This window comes from Dasypus novemcinctus, chromosome 15, assembly GCF_030445035.2.
Source record: "Dasypus novemcinctus isolate mDasNov1 chromosome 15, mDasNov1.1.hap2, whole genome shotgun sequence".
NCBI classification, from domain to species: domain Eukaryota; kingdom Metazoa; phylum Chordata; class Mammalia; order Cingulata; family Dasypodidae; genus Dasypus; species Dasypus novemcinctus.
Window position 1 is genome coordinate 98,414,758 of NC_080687.1, and position 9,526 is coordinate 98,424,283.

The 9,526-nt window shown below is 44.6% G+C and overlaps 1 long non-coding RNA gene across 1 annotated transcript; it reads left to right on the top strand.

Annotated features, from left to right (window-relative positions):
* The first annotated feature begins 5,956 nt into the window (after nt 1–5,956).
* LOC101440256 (uncharacterized) lies at nt 5,957–9,015 on the top strand. The gene is made up of 4 exons (XR_009180798.2): nt 5,957–6,112; nt 7,855–7,966; nt 8,541–8,710; nt 8,876–9,015. It is a non-coding gene; the product is annotated as an uncharacterized lncRNA (long non-coding RNA).
* The last annotated feature ends 511 nt before the right edge of the window (nt 9,016–9,526 follow it).

Consider the following 9,526-nt stretch of genomic DNA (forward strand, 5'->3'; position numbering starts at 1 on the left):
CAGGTACGCTTGCCCCTGGGCACAGGAGCGGTGGGTTCTTGAGAGCTCACTGAATTTCACACTTCAGTGAAAACGTTCTCCTTTTCACAGGTGGGACAGGTGGGTCCTCCAGGTTTCTGAGTTGGTGCCAGGAAGAGGCATCGCCTCCTCAGCGATACCCCGACCTTTCATTCATGCCCCAGGGTCTGTGACTTGTAGGTTCCTCTCTGTTGGGGGTGAGGTAGGCAAAGATGAAGAGGAAAACTTTATGTGTCTAACTCAGCTGTCCTTTAGTAAACTTCATTCAGTGTATTTCTAGCACAATATGAAATCTAAGATGGTTGAATCAAATTGTCTATTAATAAACTGCAGAACGTATCGGGACTTTATCATCCTTTTTCCATCAAAGTGGGGTGACCTAAACACATTCATAAACTCCATATTCCACCACTTGCAGCTTTCAGTGCTTCTTATATATTCCACAATATACACATACACGGCAATAGTGTGTGCTTTTTGCTTTTAAGGAAAGCCAGTCTAGTAAAATCTGAAGTTGGAAAATAGATAATCCTTAGGAAAATTATTCGTATTACCAAAGAGTTATTTACTTTGCAAAGAGTACTACTTTTCCATGGGAAAAAAACTAAATCAACTCCATAGATATCAATTAAGCATATAATCTTATAAGGAACAAAGACGAGAATAAGTATACAAAGATGACTAAGGTTTATTTTGGGGGCCTTAAGATGTCAGGGCATCATTCGAATGGCTTCCAAAGCTTTCACTCACTCACCTTAGCCACATGACCTATGTGGTAGACTTGCTACTTTTTTCCACCTGCCTTCCTTTCTCAGGGGAGTCGCGGGCCCCTCACCCACGCGGTCATGCTGGGCTGTCAATCATGGAGCCTAGCCAACCCAGAGTGGGTGTGAACCATCTGGGTCAACCCTTCAGTTTTTCCTTCTGAGCACGGTGATGAGTCCTGAGAAATCAGGGTTTTCCTTGGGTGTCCATGTATGTACCCTGGGGCGGAAAGGGCCAACAGACAGACGGGGAGTCAGAAGAGCCACTTAGTACCATTGGGACTTGGGGACCTAGGGCCCAGGACCTCTCAGCTCTACAGGCCAGTCAAGTGTCTTCCTTGAGTTGGGTTTCTGGCACTCAGAACCAAAACTGTCTGGGTAGGAAGAGTTGAAAGTGAAAGAGTTGGCAGCTTTAACTGGTAGAAATAAATGCAAATTCTTAGAAGATATTGTGTGATTTATGAACCTCCGAGAAGATGCACTTAAATCTAAGATGGCTCTAGAATTAACCAGGTGCCTCAAGAGTCTAGGTGAAGAATTACCTCAGATAGAGTTAAATACTCTGGAGTTGTCTCAACCTGCTTTCATATATTACTAACTGTATAAGAAATGTGATTAATTTAAATAGATGGATAACCATAACTTCAGTCAAGAGAAGCTATTCTCCAAGGGTTTCCAAGAGCCCGCCAGGTACCATCTTTTGTTATGAGATGATGAGGAATGTTTATTATTATTTACTTACATATAAGACTTTGAAGGACAGGAGCATTGAAGGAACTCGCTTACTATTTACTATCAGCAATACATGGCGGCCCTGTGAGCTCCCTGAAAAGACGCGGGTTCTTCGTTGTTGGAATTTCAGAGACAATTCAGCAGTTGAGTCTGGTTTATAAATATTCCCAAGATGGGTAACATCCTCTGAAGCCAAAAAACATTTAGGATGAATTCGTTGATCAAACTACTTTGACACAATTTTTTAAAAATTCAAACTTACTGATAAGAGGAAAGAATGATACAATGAAACCCCATGTGCCTGTCGCTTGGATTTACCTTTGACATGCCTATATCACTGTGGGGTTTGTTTTTCTTTGTTGCCGTTGTTGAACATTTCCTTACTTTATGGCATCCTGTATGTTTCCTGCCCCAGTCCTAGAATCAGCCCTGTTTCCTTTTATTGGAGAGTGGATTGGAAACCAGGACCTGGGCTCTAGGTTTTCCCATGGCTATTGAGGAGTCCTTGCTTCTAGGCCCCCTCAGGGACAGAGCTAGGAAATAATGTGTGTTTACCATGTGTGTAAACACGTGTATAAATAGTACTGTACGTAACTATCTGTATCTGCATTAAACAAACATGAGTTAAGAATGACGTCTCCAACTCTAATCCCTGATGGTGTAGCAGCTTCCCCTTCCTTACCTGTAACCTCCCTCTCCAAGTGGGAGACACCTGCTTCCCACCCCTGCCACCCACTTACTTAATTGTTCAGTTCCAGGATGCAGGGAGAATGGTTTAAGAGTTGTTAATCTTGACAGTGCTTATACAGATTCCTCTTCCGTTAGTCTTACAGACTCCACTGATTTCCAGTTATTTAGGTAATTGCCTTTATCCTCCACTCCTCTCACTGAGGTTGTTTCATACATTTGTAATTCAGTTATAGTCTTTTTTAATTTTTTACTTTTTTTTTTTCACTTTCTACTTTCCATCCTGGTATCTTCCAACTTGCTGAATGATTTTTTAAAAATTTTCATACACTAAGGTTCATGAGTTTTGACAATAGCATGGCATCATATATCTACCATTATAGTCTTATTTTTTTTCCCTTTTTTTTTTTCATTATAGTCTTATATAGCATACCTTCACCATCTAAAAAGTCTCCTGTGTGTCACCTATTTAATCCTGTCCCTGGACCTGAATGCCTGACACCCATTTTTCTGCTTATTCTCTCTATAGTTTTGCGTTACCCAGAACGTCATATAGTTGGAAGCACGCAGTATGCATACGTAGCCTTTGCAGACTGGCTTCTTTCACTTAACAATGTGCAATTAAGATTTGTCCATGCTTTTGCATGATCGTATGGGTTGATTTTTTTGTTAGTTTGTTTGTTTTACATATCCCCACACGTCTTTGAGTGTTTCCCTCCATTCTAGTGAGCCAGACTCACCTTGTATTTTCCTTTTCCCAGCCCTGACACTAGCCCTTTCCTCCAAAGAGCCCAGTCTAATGGTATTTAGAAACCAAGATCCAGGCATTTGGTGTGTTCACTGCTACTGAGCTATCATTGCTTTGTCCCTTTAGTGGACAGAGTTAGAATATACACATATTTTAAAGCATGGCTTCACACTGAATTCTCTTGTTTCCAGCCCAAAAACCACAGAGCTCTTCCTTTAATAAAAGGAGGTTCTTCATTCACTAATTCAAATTGGTGATCCCTAACCAGTAAGTATTTGTATTTGAACTTGGGACCCTTTAATTCTTATTCTGTTCTTATAGTGACTCGGTAAGGGGAACACTGAGCTCTGAAGTTACAATCCGTCATTTCTTTTAGTATCATCTTTCTAAAAAAACACTTTCCCAAACCCTAAGTTCTTCAGGTGTTTCGGAGGCTCTTAGGACAACCCAAATTGTCTGGCTTCCTCTAAAGAGAACAGAGGTGAGAGACCTGTGGACAGTGCGCTTCATGTTTGGAGCGCCGAGAGACCAAGATCTGTATTTCTGCTACCCGACAATGAAGATACAGTATCTTTAATTTTATTTTTTTGAGACCAAAGTTTTGTTTGTTATTTCTTGCATTTGAAATATTCTTCATTGACATCCTTGGCCTGAGATTCTCTGTAATAGCCTTTAACAAATCACTCAGCTGCAACCACTTCATGGGGCGTCTGCTCTCTGTCCATTTTACAGAGGCTTACCCACTCCCCTAGTTTCCTGTCGTGTCCACCTGATTAGGCTGATTCGGTGCTCAGCGCAGGCCTCCACCAGCTTGACATGCGTGGGATCCTCACAGCCGGAGCAAGCCCCGAGGTGGGCTTGCCGTCTGCCTGAGGCTTTGGCAGCTCCGTGGGTTCCCGAGCCAGAGCCTCGTGGAGGGGGGCAGTCGTCGGCTCCTCTTGGGAAGCAGTGTCAGCGCCCATTACGCCTCCAGCACGAGGCCTTCCTCTGCCGTGGCGGTGCAGCCAAACCTGGGAATCACCCGAGCTTCCCAGGAAAGAGCCTCAGACGCAGTATCTTAATTATCCTTGTATCCACTGGCAGGCCAGGGGTGCTCGGTGTAGAATCTGGCTGGACTTTGTCCCGTCCTTGGCTCCAAGGAGCTGCCGTCTGTTGTTGTAGAAGCTGAGAGAGGTTCAATTATTTGTGTATAGAAAAGGCCAGGACTCAGGAATTTTGAGAAGGAAAAATGGCTTATTGACCGCCGGCCAGACTCGGGAGCTTTCTGTTTCAAACCCGAGCCCTGGACAAGATCTCCAAGTTCCTTTTATACAGGATGGGGAGTCAAATGGTGCTTTTATCAAAGAAAACTGCTTTCTTTGTTAGTTAAGTCTTTGCCTGAGTACCAGCTAGGTTTTGAATTAACATATCGCCCACACCTCAGGTGAGCTTGAATTAGCATCTTGCCCACATTCCGTCTGGATGCAACTTTCAATACACATTCAATCTTATATCCTTTCTGAACATTCAAAGCCCATATCACTTAACTGGATTCCTAGAGACTAGTCTCACTTGGATACAGAACTAGATGATTTTGAATTTATGCTCAGTCTCTATTATATTTCCCATTCGAGGCCAAGTGCAAGTGCACTTAAGCTTTGGCATCACCACCATCAGAGTCTCCTGGACTGACTGGTATGTATAGAGTTTGCATTGCTAAATGGCCCCCGGGACTGGAGGCGTTGCCGTGGTCACCAAGGGCAGAACTGCAGCCTCTTACCTTCCCACACCCAGGACACAGACCTTTTTTTTAGGTTATCTACGAAGGGATGACCAGCCTCCCACCCAGAGCCCACATCAATGTTATCAAGAGACTAGTTGTATTTTTTAATGGGGCTAGCTTGATTTTCAAGTGAAATTGCATAATTAAAGAAATGTGGTGCCTTCCTTTCCTTTCCTTCCTAGAAGTCCAATGGGGAATTAAAATGAAATGCAAACAGAAGCTTTCTTTGTCCTCCTGCTGAGCTTTGAGGTTCCAAATTCAAGGCCGGCTGGCAGATTTGCCAGCAGCTGTAGCCAGGATTAAACGTACTGGCTTGTTCCTTTGCCAAATTGATTCCACAAACATAACTGAAACAGCCCTCTACATTTTCTATCTCTGGCAGGCACAACACAAGGGGCAGAAAGTGCTGGACTTGGGAAGATCTGGGTTTGGGATTGGTTCCACCACTCCAGACCTGTGTGACTTGAGGCAAAGCACTGGCCTGTTTGCTTCTCTGCAAAGCAGGCACGAAAGCTACCGCCTAGCTTACCTCATTGGGGCGTTTAAGGCTCAAATCAAACAGAGCGCGTGACCGCTAAAGAACTGTGCTGGTAAGGTGTTATCAGAAGTGCTTGAAAGTGAATGCTGAGCCAGCTTAATTTAAGTCCTCTCAAATGCCTCGGGATAAAGCAGTACTTTAAAAAGTAGAGCTGGGTGAGGGTGGAGCAGTAGATTTAGATGTTTTTGTTGCCCTCTGATAAGAGAAGCCAGAGCAGGGCGGGTTTGAGCAGGCGGGTGCTGACTCCTGGCCCCAGGGAGACACTGGGTGCCTTTGAAGCCCTTTGTGGTGCAGGCGAGAAAGCACAGAGGGGTTTAAGAATGCTGTTATTAAGATGAGTCAGGATTGAACTAATCCGGACAGAAAGATTAGAGGTGGGGCCAAATGTGCTCCAGAAGTAGCACGAGGAGACCACAAGAGCAGGCATGGAAATGGGAAGAAAAACATAAGAGGAAGTGGAGACTGACAAAGGGCAGAGGAGGGCAGCTGCTGTGGCCCTTGAGGGAGTTCCCAGGCTGGGGGTCCCAGACGCCCTGCAAGCCCACAGCGCAAACCTGAGCGTCAGCTGGGAAAGGCTCTGGATCTAGACGTTTAGGCGTGGCCACTTTCTCCACATTGATGTTACAATTTCTTCCATTACTAATCACAATAGTTCCATAGAAGAATATCAGTAAGTCCACTCTAATCCATACTCTATTCCTCCATCCTGTGGACGCTGGGATGGTTATGTCCACTCCCCCTCTATATCAAGAGGGGGCTTAGATTCCACATGGATGCTGGATGCAGTTCTGTTTGCAGTTGTTGGCACTCTTGGCTCCCTGGTGTGGTGGTTGACCTTCTTCACCTCCCTGTTAGCGGCTGAGGTAAGTCCACTAAACCAGAGGGTAGGAGTTGCAAGTCTGCTGAGGCTCAGCGCCTGGCTTTCACATGGATAGTCTAGAGATTCAGGTCTCCTGAGTATACACCAACCCCAGTGCCAACCACAGGTCTGGTAAAAGTAACAGGAAGGCATGTGTAGAAAGGTCACACTGTTGTAGAATTTGAGAGAGGTTCAATTATTTGCGTATAGAGAGGCCAGGACTCAGGAATGATTTTGAGAAGGAAAAATGGTTTACTGATGGCTGGCTGGACTTGGGAGCTTTCTGTTTCAATCCCGAGCCCCGAACAAGATTTTTGAATCCCTTTTATACAGAGAGGAAAGGCCAAATGGTCCCTTTGTTTCAGTTCTCAATAGGCTTCAATTAGCATATATATCTTTCACATCTTAGGTAAGCTTTTAGCATGGACTTCAGACATTCTAGATAAGCTTTTAGCATATTTTGTTTGCATTTCCCCTAAATACTTAAAGTTTATAGACCTTGTATTGTTAAACTGTTTCCTGGGACTGGAGTTGCCATTGTCACCAAGGGCAGGACAGCAGCCTCTTACCTGTCACACCCACAAGTCAGAGAGCTTAGGTTATCTCTGAAGAGACAAAGAGCCTCCCACCATAGCCCACATCAACACCTGAGTCCAACTCCATCACACTCAGGAACACAAACTCCAAAGTAGGGCCAACTGACATGACACTGAACTCCAGAGCCATCTGCCATGACCATAGAACCTGTGGGTCTCTGTAGCCCTCAGGAGAACCAGTACCTTGGGTTGTATCTACTTTGGCTGTCTCTGGGACCCTGCTGAGGTATGTGTAAGCACAACCCCTCTGATGATCACTTCCCCGCAGCGTGGGACATGACTCCCAGGGATGAGCCTCCTGGTGCCAAGGGATTATTACCAAGCACCAGTTGATGATGAAACTAGAAAAAGACCTTGAATAAAAGGGTCAACTCAGACCAGCAGAATATCTCAGCCTACATGTAATATCAGGTGCTAAAAACTACTTTTTGACCTTGAATAAAAGGGGGAAATGGAAAGGACAAATGAGTTTATATGGCTATGAGTCTCCTCCTCTTTTCTGAAACAGCATGCACAGGTCAAGAACATCCTTTTTTCTCTCTTAGACATTAACTATCATTTTCTGGTGGGAGAAAAGCAACATTCTCCATTCTCTGCCACGCATTTTATATGATGTTTTTTTGAGAAATGTCTCTAGAGATTTACAGAATCAAAAGGCTCACATCCCTGCCCCTTCCTCTCTTCAGCCTGACACCACCCTCTCAGATGACTGCCAAATGCACATGTGGTTCTTTGAGTCTTCACCATATGTTTCATTTAAAAAAAAATACACACACTCCCACCCCCATTTGTGTAGAAGATTTCTCTGTAGCCTCCTTCTTGGCAATGGAAGAATTTTCAACTGTCTGAGGTGAAGGGAACTACCTGCAGGCAAGGAATGTTCTGGCTTCATTTGGTAACGACTCTCAGGCACTCAGGCAAGATACATTAGCCTTCACTGCCGAACCATGGACTCAGGGAAGAAGCAAATGTTTGGCTATTTCCTAGGGGTATCGAGTGAAAAATATGCCTCTATTTATTTACAATGGCATGTCAACAAGAGGAATTTTGTACATTCTTTTACTCATCAGACTCAACGCTCCCTAATGCACAGTTTGCCCAGTGAGGTTTTAAAGTATTTCCCAAATAACGTTTCTACACACTGTCTTAGCTCCAGGGTTTGCCTCTAAAGCTTGTGACGATTTTCGTGGGCAATGATTCAGTGGACAGATTCCTTGTAGCTCATTATCTGGGTCAGTCACGTCTGGCACTGGGCTCTGAAGGTAAACCTTTTTTTGTCTCCCACTCTGGGTCCAGGTTTCCAGGTTGTGGCAGGTGCAGACCCCAAGCCCTTTAGTGGGGAGGGCTCCGGCCATCCTGGGAACATCACACTGTGGGCAGCTTTCAGTTATCCATCTGGTTGGGGGTTGGAGCTCTGTATCCCAGAAAGATGTGTTCTTAATTTTAATCCTCTCCTGTGGGCGTGAAACCATTGCAAATAGGACCTTTGGCTGAGGTGACTTTAGTTAAGGTGTGACCCGACTCAATCAGGGTGATTCTTAATCCTGTTACTGAAAGCCTTAAAGAGGGCTTCAGAGAGAGAAGCCTGGGGGAGCCACCCGAAGCTGGTAGTCAGTGGAACCCAAGAGAAAGGAGAAGATGCTGTCAGTGCATCGTCATGAGATGGAAAAGCCAGGGACCAAGGATTGCTGCCAGCCAGCCCCAGGATGCTATAGTTTTTGGGGAGAAAGGATTGTCTTGCTGATGCCTCCGTTTTGGACTTCTCTAGCCTCAAAACGGTGAACCAATAAGTACCGTCGTCTAAACCAACCCACTGCCTGGTATTTGTTTTAACAGCTGGGAAACTAGAACACCTTATCAGCCGTGTCGTCTTGGATTGACCCTATTCTACTACTTGGTCTACTTTCTACGATAGACTTGTGTCACTGTCTGTAAGCAATAAATGATAATACCTCTTCTCAGGATTACTGAGTGAAGACTGAAGAAGATGATATGAGTGGCATAAGGTAGGTCCCGAAAGATGTTTGTTCTTCCAAGAACCAGAAGCAAATGGAAATTTCCAAGAACAATTTCTGTTTGGCTGTGGAATGTCTTATGTTTTCGTTCTGTCTTATCTTCCTCATTATATTTGCTCAATCTAAGTAAAATTAGTTCTCATTTCTTTTGCACAGACAACCACTGATGGGAAGACCCAACCAAGGACACTTTGTGGTGAACTGTTGTGGTTATCATCCGGGGGTTGCAAAAACGCATGCAAATAAAGGAAAGATGGTTGCTTTTAGGGAAAATGATAATAAATGAATTACTTGATCATTCCCATGATGTGAAATTAAGACTCAATACTCTAGGAGAATGTCTTGGTGCTGTCCTGGTTTGAGTATTTCGTGGAACCCGGAAAATTATGTTCTTAAGCTAACCCATTCCTGTGCAGGTAAACCTATTGTATGTAGGACATTTTGGTTAGAGTCAGTCAAGGGACCTTTTGATTAGATCACTTTTGATTAAACAGCTTTCGTTAAGGGACCCAGGATGGGTCATAATCCTTCTACTGGAGTCCTATATAAACGGAACACAGAGAAAGAGAGCCGCCATTTTTACCCTGTCATGGGAGAGACGACTCCAGGATCATCTGCAACTGCAGAAAGAGAAACTCTAAGAGGCTGAGAGAGGCCAGAGGCTGGAATTAGAGGAGCAGCCAAAGCTGAGGCAATGAGGCCCCAGGAGGCTAGGCCCACGGAGCAGCTCAAAACTGAAAGAGCCAAGCCTGGAGGAGAGGGGCAAGATGGGCAGGCCATCGTTATGCCCTGCCGTGTACTTGATCA